We start from the raw sequence: 15,054 nt of genomic DNA, 5'->3' as shown, positions 1-15,054 counted from the left end.
AGAACCAACGTACAAACAAGGGGATCTCGTATGGTTGTCATCTCGATATTTACCTAAAAGATTGATACCCTCCAAACTATCTCCCAAATTCTTTGGTCCTTTTCAGGTACTCAAGGCTATTGGAAAGGTATCATATCAGATACAATTACCACCTTCTTGGTTGCGGATACACAATGTATTCCATGTCTCCCAACTAAAGACTCATGTATCTGACAGATTCTGCAGACAAGGAGTGATAGCACCCCCTCCTATTGATACACCAGAAGGACCGGAATATGAAGTTTCCGCCATAGCTGATTCCAGGTATCACACAGGTACCCTACAATACTTGGTTGATTGGAAGGGCTACGGTCCATCTGATAGAACTTGGGAACCAGCATCCGCAGTTCATGCACCTGCTTTGGTGAGGAAATTCCATCGATTCCATCCCTGGAAACCAGGTCCTTTCCCCCCACGGAGAGGGCATACTGTTAGAAGAACTCCTAGAAGCCTATGGAGACACTGGAAGTTACATCAACCACAATATACTCAGTGGAATCTAAGATGGCGGCTCCTTGACAACATCTCTATCCACTAACAATACAGGTCTAGTCCTTTTATTTCACTTTGTCCGTCCTCTCTTTCTACCAATTGTTCGTACTTATTCCCTGCGAACAAACTGGTAACTGCGTTGCTACTCTGTTCGCATTGCTCCCTTGTTGTTGCTCGCTCGTATCTTTTGGTACCTGCTACCACTCAGACCTCCTTCTGAGTCCTCCCTCTTCCCTCCTCCTTTTTTCCCTTTCTTCGTCTTTTACCGTTTCTTCGGTTTTTCCATTTCCTTTTCTCCCGCTCCCGACTATTCCGTTCGGAGCCTGTCGCCTATTAGCCGTCCTTGGCACTGTTTTCTGCTCTCTGTCTTTTCCGCCGCCCTTGGCATCATTTCACTCCTTTTCCTTTTTCGCCGTCGCTTGTGCCTTCTGTTTTTTCCAGCCGTTCGCGGCTATTTCTAGTGCTTACCTTTTCTGCCGCCCTCGGCATTTCTTTTCCTCGGCTTCGGTAGCCTGCGCTTGCAGCTTCTGTTTTCAGCCGCTCGCGGCTTTTTTTGCGCTTACCTTTCCTCTATCTCCGCTTTGACGTACCTATGCATTCTTCTTCACGACTCCAGCTGTCCTCCTCTCTCTCCTTTCATTCTTCTGTCTTTCCTGTCTCTTTATTCTGCTGCCCCGTTCCTTTCCTTCTTGCTACAGCCGTCCAAGTGTTCTACTGCATTCAAGAATCTTCAGTCATTTTGCACCGATTGGATTGGAATCTTCTTCATTCTTCTACCTGACACTACGGACATTGTGCATCTGATCCTCCTCTACATCTGCATAGTCTGGGTTTTCTTACTCGAGAGGGTTTCCCAGGGGGCGGCCCCCTGGGGAGCACAGAGCACAGATTATCTGGCCTCTCGACCTCCGGGGGGACGCTTCTTACCTCTTCACGTCAGATCTTGGATTCCGAAGAGCCGTGAGTACCCCGTCTGAGTACCAAAGTTGTAAGAGGTTGTAAGACAGATCCCCTTCCTGCTCCACCTGCGCTGCGCTTTGTGGTCACCTCTGCGCACTGCTGCTTGGTCTTCCCGGTCGACTGGGGAAAATGACTGTGTGGGAGCTTTACGCATTCTAGCAAAATGACCTTGCGTTCCACATCGTCCACACGTTATTCCTTTGGCCGGGCAATCCCCTTAGTGCAGGAGGTCATATCTGCACTTTGGGCATGGCGCAGGTTGCTCTTGTTCCCTCTCTCCCTCTCCGGGAGAACCACGTTTGCCTGGCTGGCATATTCCTTTGCTGGCACGCCACAGCACACACCTGCCTTGGGCCCATGAACACCACCCACCCCCGTTACAGAGAAGACCTACGCAGTGTTGTGCTTTCAGGCACGCACTGATTGGCATGCAAGGAAACACCCCTTTTATTCTCACGCGGCAGAGTTGCATCACTCCCTCACGTCACTCACAACATAAACCAGTTGTGGCTCCTTGCAGTCTTGCGGCATCATCTTGCTATTGATGGCTGCCATGCTGTAATGCTTGGCACAGCAGCATTCCCAGTGTTCATAAGAGAACATAAATTCACCAGCCGCCACTGCTACGGTTTGCCTTCGTTATTTTGCTGTCATTTAGCTTTTTCCATTATAAATCCTGGACAAGAAATTCCAAATTGCTAAGAAATCTGCGCACAATAAACGCCACTAACTTAACATCTTGTGGTGGTAATTAGACCAATTAAAATCTTTCAATGTGACCGAAATGTGAGCCTGGTCGCAGTAAGAGCAAAGACAGCTGGGAAATAAACATAGGCTTCAGGCAGCAATAGGCAGGGACTCTGGCAACTTTCGTGGCCTAGTTTCCCGCATCTGACATCAGTGTTTATCTGTGGTCACAAACACCAAACGACGTTCCCCGCCCGAATATCCCAAGCCCACGCACAGCTTTCACCCTGGGCGCCTCCTGCCCCTGCTTGGGTCTATCTCATGTTTACCAATGAGTTTGTGGGTCCTGTGGGGGAGGGCTGGCACTTTAAGAAGGCGTCTTGCAAGGCGCAGCATTACTCTCTGCCTCCTCTTATTTCTCAATTCCTGCGGGGGCGGTACAATTTCTGGTCCAACCTGCTTCCACCTGAGCGTTTATCTACTCTGGGTGTGACAGTGCCAGACTGCTCTCAGCTCGCTCGTACTGCTTCTTGGCGGTGCTGTCCGAAACACCAGTGCAACCTAGGGTGAGTCTTGTTTTGAAAGTTGTGTATCCTGTAAACATTTCTGTGAAAGTAAGCTGCCCTGTCTCGCGCGGAACGCGTGTTACCTTTTTAATTTGGGTTTTTGGTTTCCTGCACTTTTCGCGTGTTTTTGTTCTTGCTGCTTAGCCCTGATCAAGATTGTTGATGTGTTCGTAAGACCGGGCTTCCTGCATTCACGCATATAAACTGTGCGCGTTGGCTTGGAGGAGCACGAAATCTCATTACTCTTTCCTTTTTACTTTTTAACATGCTCTGTTTGGCAAAAAAATGGGCCACCCGTTCTATATTTCGTGAAATAGTCAGTTTCCGCGGCCACCCCTGCTCGCACGGCCTCTTCTGTAGCGGCTTCTCGTCACGAGTCGTCCGCCTGCGCCCTCTCAACCGAACCGAATTCCTCGTTTCCGTTTCCTTTGCCCTCTGCCCTTTTTCCTGCCAGTTTCTGATCTTCCCATTATTGCGCACCGTTCCGCTGCTTCTTGAAGCTAGATCATGCTCGATGAATTTGCTTTGCTTTCTTAGTTTTTTTTTCTCCCCACATCTTTCGTTTTTTTCCCCCACGTTCTTTGTAGTTAACACATTAGTCGAGACATGTGCAACGTGCAGGTCACTTTCTTTGTCTAATATATTAACATTTGTGTAGCGTACGGCGACAAATTGATTTTTGCTAAGGGCAGACATCTGCCAGGCTAAGGGTGTCTGTATCGTTAGCTACCGAGTTTTCCAGTTCTGTCTGGAATCTGAGCCAGTACTGGCTTTTCAAATGCATGCTGGTATTTGTAGGTCCACCGTTGCAACGGGAAAAACGAAACTATAAATTCCAGCATGGAATTGAAGCAAAAAGCAGGACTGTATCAAGGTGTTACGCAGCATCCAACTGGGAAACCTGGCATGGGGGTTATAGTTATTATGCCCGGGGGGCACTTAAGGTGAATCTATAATTTGTGTGAAATAAGCTTGGAAAGCAGGGGTAGTTTACGTTGGTGGGGGCGGGGGGACGGGGGTGATACTCAGGCTGCATCCAAAGAGGAGGGAGTGGGATGTTCAGACAGATGGCGTGGGAGGTGGTGGGGCTGGGGGGGGGGCTTTATGAAGGGTTTCAAGTTGGTGGTGACAGGATCACAAACTTTGTCTCAAATATTTGGATTTCGAGGTTTATAGTAATGTCTTATAGAGATTACTTATGAAAAACCCAAATTGCAAAATAAAGACACATGACCGCATGTTAAGCCAAAAGATCATTGTGGCTTTAATTTTCACATCCTGAATCATAAACTACGAGTCCCAGAATGCAAGAGAATGCCCAGCTGAATAATCTAATCAACACCACGGTACTTTCAGTGATATGTAATAGAAGTTGTGTAATAAACAACGATAGATGTGCAGACTTTGTCACAAACTTTCAGCACGTTAATTCATGATGTTGAAAACATTTGATTTGTGACTTAAAGTAACTTTATTGTTTGGCATATCAAGATCAATATGGGCACTTTGTGTTGCTCACTTTAACCATCACAGATTGGTGCAATGTGTGCTCTTTGAGTTGGACATGTTCCGTGTACATGATGGGCTCTGCCACTGATAAAAGAATGTTTGCAACCTGAGCCCCTGCATAGCCGGGGTGCTGTCTGTCTAACTGTGACTTGGGAAACTGGCAGTGCTTGAATGTCTGGCCTGAGACGATTTGGCTCAGGAGAAAGAAGAAAAAGCATCAAGGACCTCTTTCTTGAGCCTTTTAATTAAAAGTACGCTCTGTAAAACGGCGTACTAATGATTTTCATTACACTTCCATCGCTGGTTTACCTTGAGCTTGAGCTGTAGGTCCTAATCCTGGATCCGATACTTGGCGCCAGTGTGACAATGTTCAATGTGCATTGGAGGCAGTAGCTTCCCCGTAGTTGCTGCCAACACTGGAACTCCTTACCACTCACATTAAAGTCAGAAACCTCCTTCTGGATATTTTGCATAATGTATTGCCTCTTGTCCTTGGATTAACCTTGTAATTATTCTTTTATTGTAAAGAACAGCACCTAGATGCCTCTGGGCTTGCCTCTACACAAATGGCAACAGAAATAAAGTAGTACACTCGCTTGTATATTTGCTATCTGATGTGCAAGGGCCAACAGTGTCTGACAACATTGTGCTCAACACCAGAATGCCCCATGCTGCTAATCTACGGCTGCCCTGCACCCCCTCTCCAAAATTAATAAATGCAATTTTTAAAAAGGTTTTTTGACCTGCACTTTAAGTAGACGACAATATTTTACAGGAATTATTTTTCTGTCTTTTTTGTTCACTGTTTAACATAAAGGGCATGCGCCTAGATGACGCTTCCCCAAAAGCATCTATCGCTGCTGTTCTAAGTGTAGCAAGAGCCAATGACTAGTGTGGTTAGTGAACACAGCGCTCAGAGGCCATTCCACGTGTTTGGTGGAAGAATGTGCCCTCAGCTGGGAGGCAGTGCCCGTTCAGACGTGAGAAAACGCACCTTATTTCTATACGGCCATGTTAATCCTTTTAACATAATCAATACAGTGTAAACACGAACCTAAGAATACACAAACACCATAACGGGTACAGTTCATATATTTACAGTGGTTCCTCCTTGTGGAACCGGTAACTTCGTCCCCTTATGGCGTTGTAAGTCCCACTACGCTGTCAGACCTCCCCGCCATATCCTATGTTGGGCAGTGATCTCAGTAGGCACCCTTCTCTTTTCTGACAATTCCACTGCCTGGCCCCACCCCTCCTTATTCGTCCACCTTCCCATTGGACCCAAAGCCATCCCAGTGAGAGGCAGACCGGGCCCACGCCATACACCCCACTGGCCACAGGATTCCCCCCCCCCCCCCGATGGACAAATCACTGACCACATGGCCCACCCCTCATGCCACAAGAGCTTCAACCAACTGGTTGGGGGTACCCCCCTCGCTTGGGATGTGTGTATCACAAAGTTTTCAAAGAGCAAGTCTGTTCCTTGCTCTGACAAATGTACTCAATAGTAATGAAAATTCCTTGCAGAGATGTTTAGGGGTCTTACTGACCCTGGGACTCCCCACCTTGTTCTTGGCCTGATTTGAGACCAGGCCATCACTACCCATGGGCAAAAGTTACCCAACCGAACGGGGAGACTAGTGACATTCGGAAGTTCCTTCCGTCCCGTACACACTAGGTCATTTCCCCCAATGTGCAGGATCACCAAACCCGGCTGTGGCAGGTGATGTTTCGGCCTTGTGTTCTGCCATGATGCTGTGTATCTGGCCTGTTCACATGTCCCACTTTCTGATCCAATGTATCACTCTGTGTGGTGCAGCCTAGGCTGATCCCTCAATCTCCTTTCTATCTGCCTTATGTAGGAGTGACTGATCACCCATACCACCCACATCAGTGGCATCCTCTATGGATAACAGATGAGACTGCAGGGGCACACGATTCTAAACTTTTTCCTATTTTGTTTGTTGTTGTTGGGAGTAGTTTAAACCTACTTTATTTTTTGGGAGTTTGTGACCATTTTTGGGGAGTAAACGTGTCTGTAGGGTGGTGTATGGCTTTTCTTTAAAAGGGTGGCAGGAAGTTGTTTCGTCAACTGGGACATAGTCGATCTCATGCTGCCTGCATTCCATTATTGCTGATTGGCCTGCTCCTCCCATGCTACTCATCTGGTGTAGGTTTGCATGTGGGTGTTAAACCATATTCTGTGTTTTTATCCCCAAAGATTCTGGTGGTAAATTAGGCGCATGTATGGAAAGGGGCAGAGGATTGTGGGCGGGGCACTCAATTAAAAGGAAAATACAAATCCAATTGCCCCAATAAAACCTACTGGGATGGAACCTGCTACTTTCTCATATTTTTAGATGAAACCACACGAAACTTGCCTTCTGCCATGCAGCTGTCATCTGGAAGGTGCTTGTGGTTTTGGTGCAGTGTGGCTTTCCTTAGAATTGGGATTCATGGAGCAGGAGCTGGAAGTAGGTATTGGGTGTCGGAATTCTCATCTGACCAGTTACTTTGTGACCCAGGAGCTATTAAATGCCAGTCTCGAAGTGCATTTTAAGATGGCAGGACTTTGTTTTCGCAGGTTGGCACGCTCCCAAAAATGCATATGCCTTGAACCAATCCTTTCTATTGTAGTGTTGCTGTGTCTTGTACTCTATTGTGGACTGCTTGCTTCTGCTGACGTCTCTTTCTAAATTGCTTTGCCTGTCTTCATGTTTTAAATTCTTTGTTACTTTCGCTCTTCCCTTGTGTTTTTTCAGTCTTCCATCTTGTTGCGACCTCTCATTTAGTCTTTGCTGCTACGTAATCACTCGGCCACTGCAGTGTAACTGCGTCTTTACTGCTGCACTTGTCTACCCTGCTCTCTGCAGATGGGGTGCTCATAAGGAATGCAACTAACTTTGTGGCCGGTACATAAAGCATTCATGCTTTACATGTCTTCTAGAGGTTTACAAATAAAAAAAAAATCCAGACAAATGGGATTTAATGGCAGATGTATTTGTGAAGCACTTGGCTTGAGGAGCCAAAAGTAACTCCTTGTAGCTGTTGAGCTTACCAGGCTCTTAGTCATTTGGCTCCTGTATACAAACTAAATGGCTCTGAGCAATGGCAAACCCTGTATCTATATTCTGGGCACCATTGTCCATGCATGGAAACATGGACAAGACGGAACCACTTATGCCTAGTTTATCTGAAAACACCTGCCCCTAATGGTTCCTCAGCCAAGGTCTTTGGAGGATCAGCCCCTAGTGTTTCCTCAGCCAAGGTCTTTGGGGGATCAGCCCCTAGTGTTTCCTCAGCCAGGGTCTTTGGGGGATCAGCCCCTAGCGGTTCCTCAGCCAATGACTTTGGAGGATAAGACTTGTTTGGGTTGGTCTGCAAGCAGCATGTCTCAATGAACCTGACCAATATAGACTTGCAACGGCCCATATGAAAAGCCTCTGCCCAGGAGTCCGGTAGGTATTGACTCGATAGATGGGGTGTCGAGGGAATCAATCTTTAAAAATGGACATAAGGAAACCTTCGTTGCCAACAGGTGCCACAAGCAAATGGCCCAAAAACCGAACAAACCATTTTGAGATAAATGGCTCCCTCTTACGCAGCCACCTCCCGCTTCCTTATCTCACTCCATCTTGCACTACTCGCAATCCCTGGTCACAGCAGTAAGCTCCCTTACAGACCGCCCTGAAAGAGCAACACTACTACTCGCCTGTATACCTTCAACGCCCCACCATCAGCTAAGCAGGTCTCCCTGCAGGGCATATCTAATCCACTTGGGTGCATGTTTCCCCTGGAAAGGATGGTCCAAGAGCCATTGCCCACTGCCCACATAGAATCACCCCAGATGCAATTTACTCCCGACCTGCAAACCTTTGCCATTGGGATGGGAGCCTGAATGCAAAGGTGTGCTATACAACTTACTATTACAACATGCTTGCGCTTTTCTCCACCTACTTTTTCCATCAATCCCAAGTGTTAGGATGTAGTGGATGGGTGTGCAGACTACGTGCCGGAGTAGCCAGAAGTCTAAGACTTTTGTAACAGATTATAGTAAGTACATAATAATTTCCCTTGCAGTTCTTGCACAGCCACTAGACCATGTCTTACTGAGACATCCTCCACCTACCTACTTGTCCATGTGGGGACTCTGCTTTACCTTCAGTTGAACAAAATCTAAAAGGCATTAATTCCCTCCCTCGGGTGGGAGTCAGTTAATTTGCTTCAAAAATCAATATTGGAACTAGGGTGGGGGTGATTTGTAGGAGGTTGTTGCTGGGCATTGGGATCTGGTGTTGCAAGGGGCTGCTGCAGAGATCCAACATTTTGAGGGGGTTGGAGGTGTGCTGATGCACAAAACGAGGGGTGTACGTGGAGACGGGAGCACACAAACTCGTATTCGTCTAGAGATGTCCGTTTTTTAGGAGTTGCAAGCACTGATGTAACCCTTTTGCACAGTGACTTTACCCAGACCGACCACCTGAGAATCGTAGGTAAAGCAGGTGCTTGATGAGGCAAGCAGGCAGTGCAGATTGCCTGGAACCCCGAGGAGGGATCATGCAAGTGGCTCGATAGGTCAAGGTTATGTTTGAGGGGCCAGATTACTTCTGGCGTAGCAGTGGCAGCCTGCACTTGACCCTTCCGCAACCTTTTATTGCACTAGTTTGACAATCCCCTCCACCCCCCTAAATCTATAACCTGCAGACCAATTATGCATGTTCATTCTGCAATTCGCCCAGTTTGTGTGTAGAAGGCAGCCGCTCCTTAACTTGAATCTGGAACCATAGCTGCTGGCTCTGTGCTGAGTTGGCTTCCTAGCTGTACACCACTCGGGAATAAATATATTTCCTTGGGGGGGGGGGGGGGGCTGAATCCAATATACTGCCTAGCCGTCCTTCTCTGTACATTTACTTTTTCAGTTTACTTCCCTTCCACCCACTTGTGAGAGCTGGACAACTTGCACCCCTCTAATGTTCCTCATCTGTTACATGGCCTCACTAGGGTCTTGTAAGGCCATGAGAACTGTTCTAAACGTGTGGCTGCACAGTACCCTTGTGCTACCTGACTTCTTTAGGGGTGCAGTTGTGTTCTTTGCCCTCCCAGTAAGGCTTCCCGCCCTCCCTTGTGCCTGAGTGTTCAACACAGGCCGTTATATGCAGATACGACCACATCACCAAGGCCCTCAACAACCTTAACTGGCTCTCAATCACCATCCAACTTCCAAGTCTTGCTGTATCATCTTGAAGACATTCGCCCTCAACTTGCCCAGCTACCTCATGGAGAAAATAAGCATCTCCTGACAGTGTACACCACACTACCAGAACCCAGGAAACGTGCAGACTCGACATCCTGCTGCTGCAAAAAGGACCAGAAAACCTCTCTGTCTACGCCCCAGGCCTATGGAACCTCCTCCCTGTGGGCATCACACTCGCCCCCACGCTCCTAAAGACCCACCTCTTCAAGGAGTCTTCCCCTATCAAATCACCCCAACACCACCTGACTCTCTAGACGCAGTCCTCCCTGCCACCGTGTACAGCTGTAACACTCTGTGCCCCTGTGTATTCTACCCACTAGCTTCAAAGCGCTCCCATTATTCTGCTGTTGGGTTGTATACCTCATGTGAAGTGCTCCGTTGCTTCTGAAGCTAGGTCTGCGCAATGAATCTGTAGAAATAAACCAGCAGAAATTCATACATTGGAATGAAGCAAGCATTAAAGCTTGGTGGGCTGGCGAATTTTTAGCATTCAACCAAGATGTGTTTAAACAGTCTCTGCCGCGCTCCCATCGCCTATATGCTGCCCTCCAGCAGGGGGGCCCTTTTTTCCTGTGGCAAGTCCACGGGGGTAGGGGGTGTGGCGAGGTGGAGGGGCTTGACTCTCGGGCCTGTGTGCTTTGCCACGAAGGGCTGTGGCCACCAAGCTTCATGGCTGATTAGGCCCCAGCTGTTATTGGCTGAGGATTCGTGTACTGGGAGGTCCTTGGTGGCGAGGATTAGGGAGATGTTGGTCTTCGGTGGAGCTTGAATGTCAAGGCCCACTGTAGTGTGAAATTGGCGATTCCTGACATATGAGTTTTTTTTTTTCTCTCCTTGCTCTTACAAACACCGTGTGGTGTTGTCCTGCGCGAGTTCCGCCTTATCTTTCGCAGTGTGCACATGCAGCAGAATTTCCTATTTACGAGCCCGTGGGAATGGAAAAGTGAGTGCACTTCACCTCAGGCCGCACCCGCTCCATTGGGCGGAGCAATATTAAAGTGGGGTAGGATAGCTGCCAAGGGCCCACATGGAAACCTGCAGATCTCTTCAGAAAGTTTTTAATTGCACACGCTCACCCAGGCGTGTTGGTGCAGGCAACTTTGGGCAAGACCTGGCATAATGCTGAGAATTTAATCCGAAAATGGAACACTCCCTACTAACTGTACCAATTCGCTTTTCTAGTAATGCCTTTTGTAAACATGCCAACATTCTGTGACCAAAAATCTGTAGGAATCCGTTTCAAAAATAGTCCGGCGAGGAGGTAATGATGGGAGTAGGGCGTGTCAGCAGCCCATTGTCACTGAATGAGCCCGCCGCTGGTGCATTCAATGACAATAAGGCGCCTGCCATGCCTTCTCTCACCACGTCAGTTAAGGGGAGCCCTTGAAAGACTAAACCTCCCCCCCCCCTCCAAGCTGGCGTGGTGGCAGGCTAATGGCGCCTTTTGTCAAAGGCACCCGCGGCAGAGGGGCGCACTTAGCCTGCCGCCGTGGGTGCCTTTTACATCAAAAGCCTGCATGCCGCGCCTTCTCCCACTACACCAGCTCGGGGGCGCCCTTGAAAGACTCCCCCGAGCTGGTGTGGTGGGGGCTAATGGTGCCCTGGGGGGGTGTGGTACCCCGGGCTGTCCCCCGGCTCGCGTCACCCCCTAACTCCCCCCAAGGCTGGTTCTGCACCGAGGATGGTGATAGCTGTGCTGGGCCTCAGGCAATCGGGCCAAAACAAATATTTTTTTTTTAATCAGTATTAAAAAGCAGTATCCTACCCCTAAATCGGTAGGGTTGGCAAGCATGTTTTTGCATTACTAGAACAGAACACACAGCATTTTGAGTTGATATTGCCGCAAATTGTTATCGAAGAGTTATCGCAACCCAATTGGGGTGCTAGATGGTGATCTAGCAGGCCTAGAACACCCTTGTACATGCAAGTAGTGCGGTGGCAAACCCAGTCCATGGCCTGTTTACAGTAGTGAACCATGCTGGTGCATGACAACCCCCTTGTGGGTGCAGGAATTGAACCAATGTGGTATAAAGGTTGGGGCCTCTGCCCCCAAGGGGGTGCTGGCCTCGAGGATATGAGGTGTAGGTCTGCATGGCCCCTTACGACGTCGTTGGTGCATTGGTCGAGTGGATGCTCAGCATTGTTACAGCCATGGACCTTCAAGGGTCCATGTCACCTGATCAGTGATGGGGTGGGTCACATATGATGGGTCACAAGGGTGCATAGCCTTCCTGATGGTGTTGAGAATTCTCATAAATGGTCCCGTCCAGGTCTTCGACAGTGCTGTACACTGCTCTCATTTAGGTACAAGTGCTGTACAGTGGTCTCATTTAGGTACACAGAGTAAATTAATGTACACAGTGGCGTGAGTGTACCTCCAATAGGAGTCACTGTACATGTGCTGCCACTCCATTACATAAGGTGTGAGGTATTTGCTCTTTGTGAGGTATGTAATAAAGTAAGTCCAGACGTGCAGGTAAGTTACTGATGTGTCTTTAATGTCTCCAAGTATAGGTTTACTCATAGGAGAACAGACACCGGCTTCCCACCCGGTGGGCACTCACCAACTGACTCTCCCTAGAACTCACGCACGTCACCCAAGTCATACAATGCACTTCTGTAGGCACGTGCATTCCATTCCACCCGAGATCACAGATTACAACACTGCTTCCCCCCCCTTTGATTAATAAAGAAAACAAAGGACAAAACCAACCAACACAGAATACACAACATGTGTGGCCACCATGAAGCGCATTCCATGACAATCCCGAAATTTGCATACTCCACAAATCCAATGCCGCAAGAAGAAATCTCACTATAGATGAGAAACCATGTGCCAAGACACAAACCTTACCGGATCATACCCCTCCGGCAAACATGTTGCACATCAACTAACGTCACCCATTAACCAAACCACCTAGAGCACCAACATAACTTGCCAACAGAACACCAGTTCAGCACACCATTATTGCTACACCTACAACCAAGGACCAACCTACGAGGACACCAACCCCACTCCGAGCTGCCCCTCGGAGAACAGGCCTGCCACACCTGACGCTCTGGACGCTCCCACCTACCAGTGCACTAATCACCTTCTGCCCCAGGCTGCCACCCCAGGACCTCCAGCCTGTCAAGCCAGAGCACAAACCCTGGGCGTGGACCCTCCCGGCCATCCACAATCCCAAACTACAAGCACGACACACAGGTCCCTTTTCCACCAAGAGAGGTAAACTAACCCTAAAAGGTAAGTAAATACCACAGCACACCTAACCCCTGAATAAGATGAAGAATAAATGCACATAGCACTAAAGAAAACCACACTGCCCATAGACCTACAACAACCTTACCCCACTCCACCATTGCAAAACCACGCAAGGCGAAGCATGCATACTTAAATACGCACGAGAAAACAAATAAATGTAAGGAACCTGAACTCCACCAGATAGCATCCAGGGCCCGGCCGGTACCCCAGACACCATGGAGAATACGCCATAACCCACACCCAAATAGACCCAACCGGCCATCTATCCGCCAACAAGAAAAAAAGAAACTTGCACGAAATCCAAATAGACCTGGACATCCGTGTGGTAAAACCATGAGAAATTACTTGACAACCACATAGACCCAACCGGCCATTCTGTGTGGTAACACAAAGAGAAATGGCTCAACAACCAAATAGACCCACCCGGCCATCTATATGTAAAACCTAAAGTGAAACCGCTCCTCAACCAACAGAAATCGCCATAAACCACTAAAACTCAAATCACCCCAGACCCACCCGGCCATCTAAGTCGCAAAATAACACAAGACCAATAGTCAATCCTACAATTGAAACTAAAATCGCTGCAGGCAACCCTAAAACGACAACACACGCCATGGAGGAACACTCCATTGCAATGGCGCCCAAGTACACCCATTGATGCCACAACAGTGAAATAAGCCGATAACACTCCCTTACACTAGCCCCCACATAGGTCCACCCGGCCACCCATTGATGCCACAACAGTGAACAAGAAGGGCACTCGCGAGAATGTGGAAAACGCACCAGACAATCCCGAACACACACAGTTGTGAACCATGCCCTCTCAGCATCCCAGACTGACAACGATGACGTACATGTTCGTATGACACACATTTCAATGTTCATGGATATATTGTCTTGTATCTTCCCGTGACTCACAGTTCACAGTCCAGCCCTAAGTCTGCGGGCCTGGGGCAACCGTTACCGAGCGAACGTCACCCAACACTTCACAAATAAATTGTATTGTAATGTCTTGGACAATTCCCTGACGCCATCGTTTTGCTTACAGTTCAGGCCTCTGTCCATGACCCGACAAAATCGTTCACAATGAGGAAACAGTAACCTTTTCAAATCACAAACCTCGGTAAACAAGGACCCCTTGTCGCCCTAGCGGCTGACCCCACCCAACAAACTTACACAAAATGCAAACGCACCTGTAAAAGCAAAATTAACGTTTACATTGCACCTTAAAGCAAATTGCACATAACACAGGGCCTCTACACGTACTAACGCACCTAGTACACATACACTACCATTCGCACACACTCACACTGGCCTCAACATCATGGATAAATCTTCGGTCAAAGTGAAATTTTTCAAGCTGACGTAAGTCATGCAAATCGGGATCAAAATCCTCCAGGATGTCAAGAAAGGAAATACACCTCTGACAAAATTCTCCATCGCACTCTTCATTTCCACATAACACGCATCCATGTTCACAACAAAAGGCGGTCCCTGGCCTTGGACCCAGGGGCTTGAGCACCCCCGCTACGAACGCCGAAATCCTCACATCTGGCTCCGGACCCAAAGGGCACTGGCACTCGCCCTTGCTGCGGACCACCGGAGACCACAGACTGCGCTTAGTTTTCGCTACAAACACCAGCGAGCAGGACCAGCAACGGTTGCATACACTGGATAGAGCCCTGCTGGGTGGGAAAAGACTTGGACGGCAGTGTCTTCTCCAGATGTGCTGCCCCCTTTGCAGCAGCCCCGAACCTCATCGCCAGTGTAATAAATTAAGTCCAGACATGCAGGTAAGTTACTGATGTTTCTTTAATGTCTCCAAGTACAGGTTTACTCATAGGAGAACAGACACTGGTTTCCCACCCGGCGGGCACTCACCAACTGACTCTCCCTAGAACTCACGCACGTCACCCAAGTCATACAATGCACTTCTGTAGGCACGTGCATTCCATTCCACCCGAGATCACAGATTACAACAAGGTACGAAGGCTGGGAAGTAGACCCGTGACCCGAGTACAGGAGGAGAGTCGCTCTGCCCCTGCTTATGACTTGACTTTAGTTGTATGTAGGACTTGACCAGGATAGGGTCGTCTTGCCCCCCCACCGCATTCGACACCCGTGAATGGAGGTGAGGATTAATGCTTTCAAGTGACCAAGGTGTACTAACCCAGCAGCGATGATTCTGACGAGGGAGATGAATTACCAGCTGTAAATGAGGCAGGTGTGTGACTGAACTACCGCCGCTTGGTATGGTCTCCTATGTTCACGTGGAGTGAGGGGGC

At 48.5% G+C, this 15,054-nt stretch overlaps 1 protein-coding gene across 1 annotated transcript in view; it reads left to right on the top strand.

The window, feature by feature from the left end:
* The first annotated feature begins 2,542 nt into the window (after positions 1–2,542).
* LOC138451482 (FXYD domain-containing ion transport regulator 3-like) overlaps positions 2,543–15,054 on the top strand; it is a 67,279-nt gene continuing 54,767 nt past the window's right edge. The window contains exon 1 of the mRNA XM_069604912.1: positions 2,543–2,744. The gene's annotated coding sequence lies outside the window, so the exon portion shown is untranslated. The remainder of the gene's footprint in view (positions 2,745–15,054) is intronic.

Source organism: Ambystoma mexicanum, chromosome 1p, assembly GCF_040938575.1.
Source record: "Ambystoma mexicanum isolate Mex_15411 chromosome 1p, UKY_AmexF1_1, whole genome shotgun sequence".
Classification (NCBI taxonomy): Eukaryota; Metazoa; Chordata; class Amphibia; order Caudata; family Ambystomatidae; genus Ambystoma; species Ambystoma mexicanum.
Note: the sequence above shows the minus strand (reverse complement) of the source record. Positions and strands in the feature narration are given on the sequence as shown.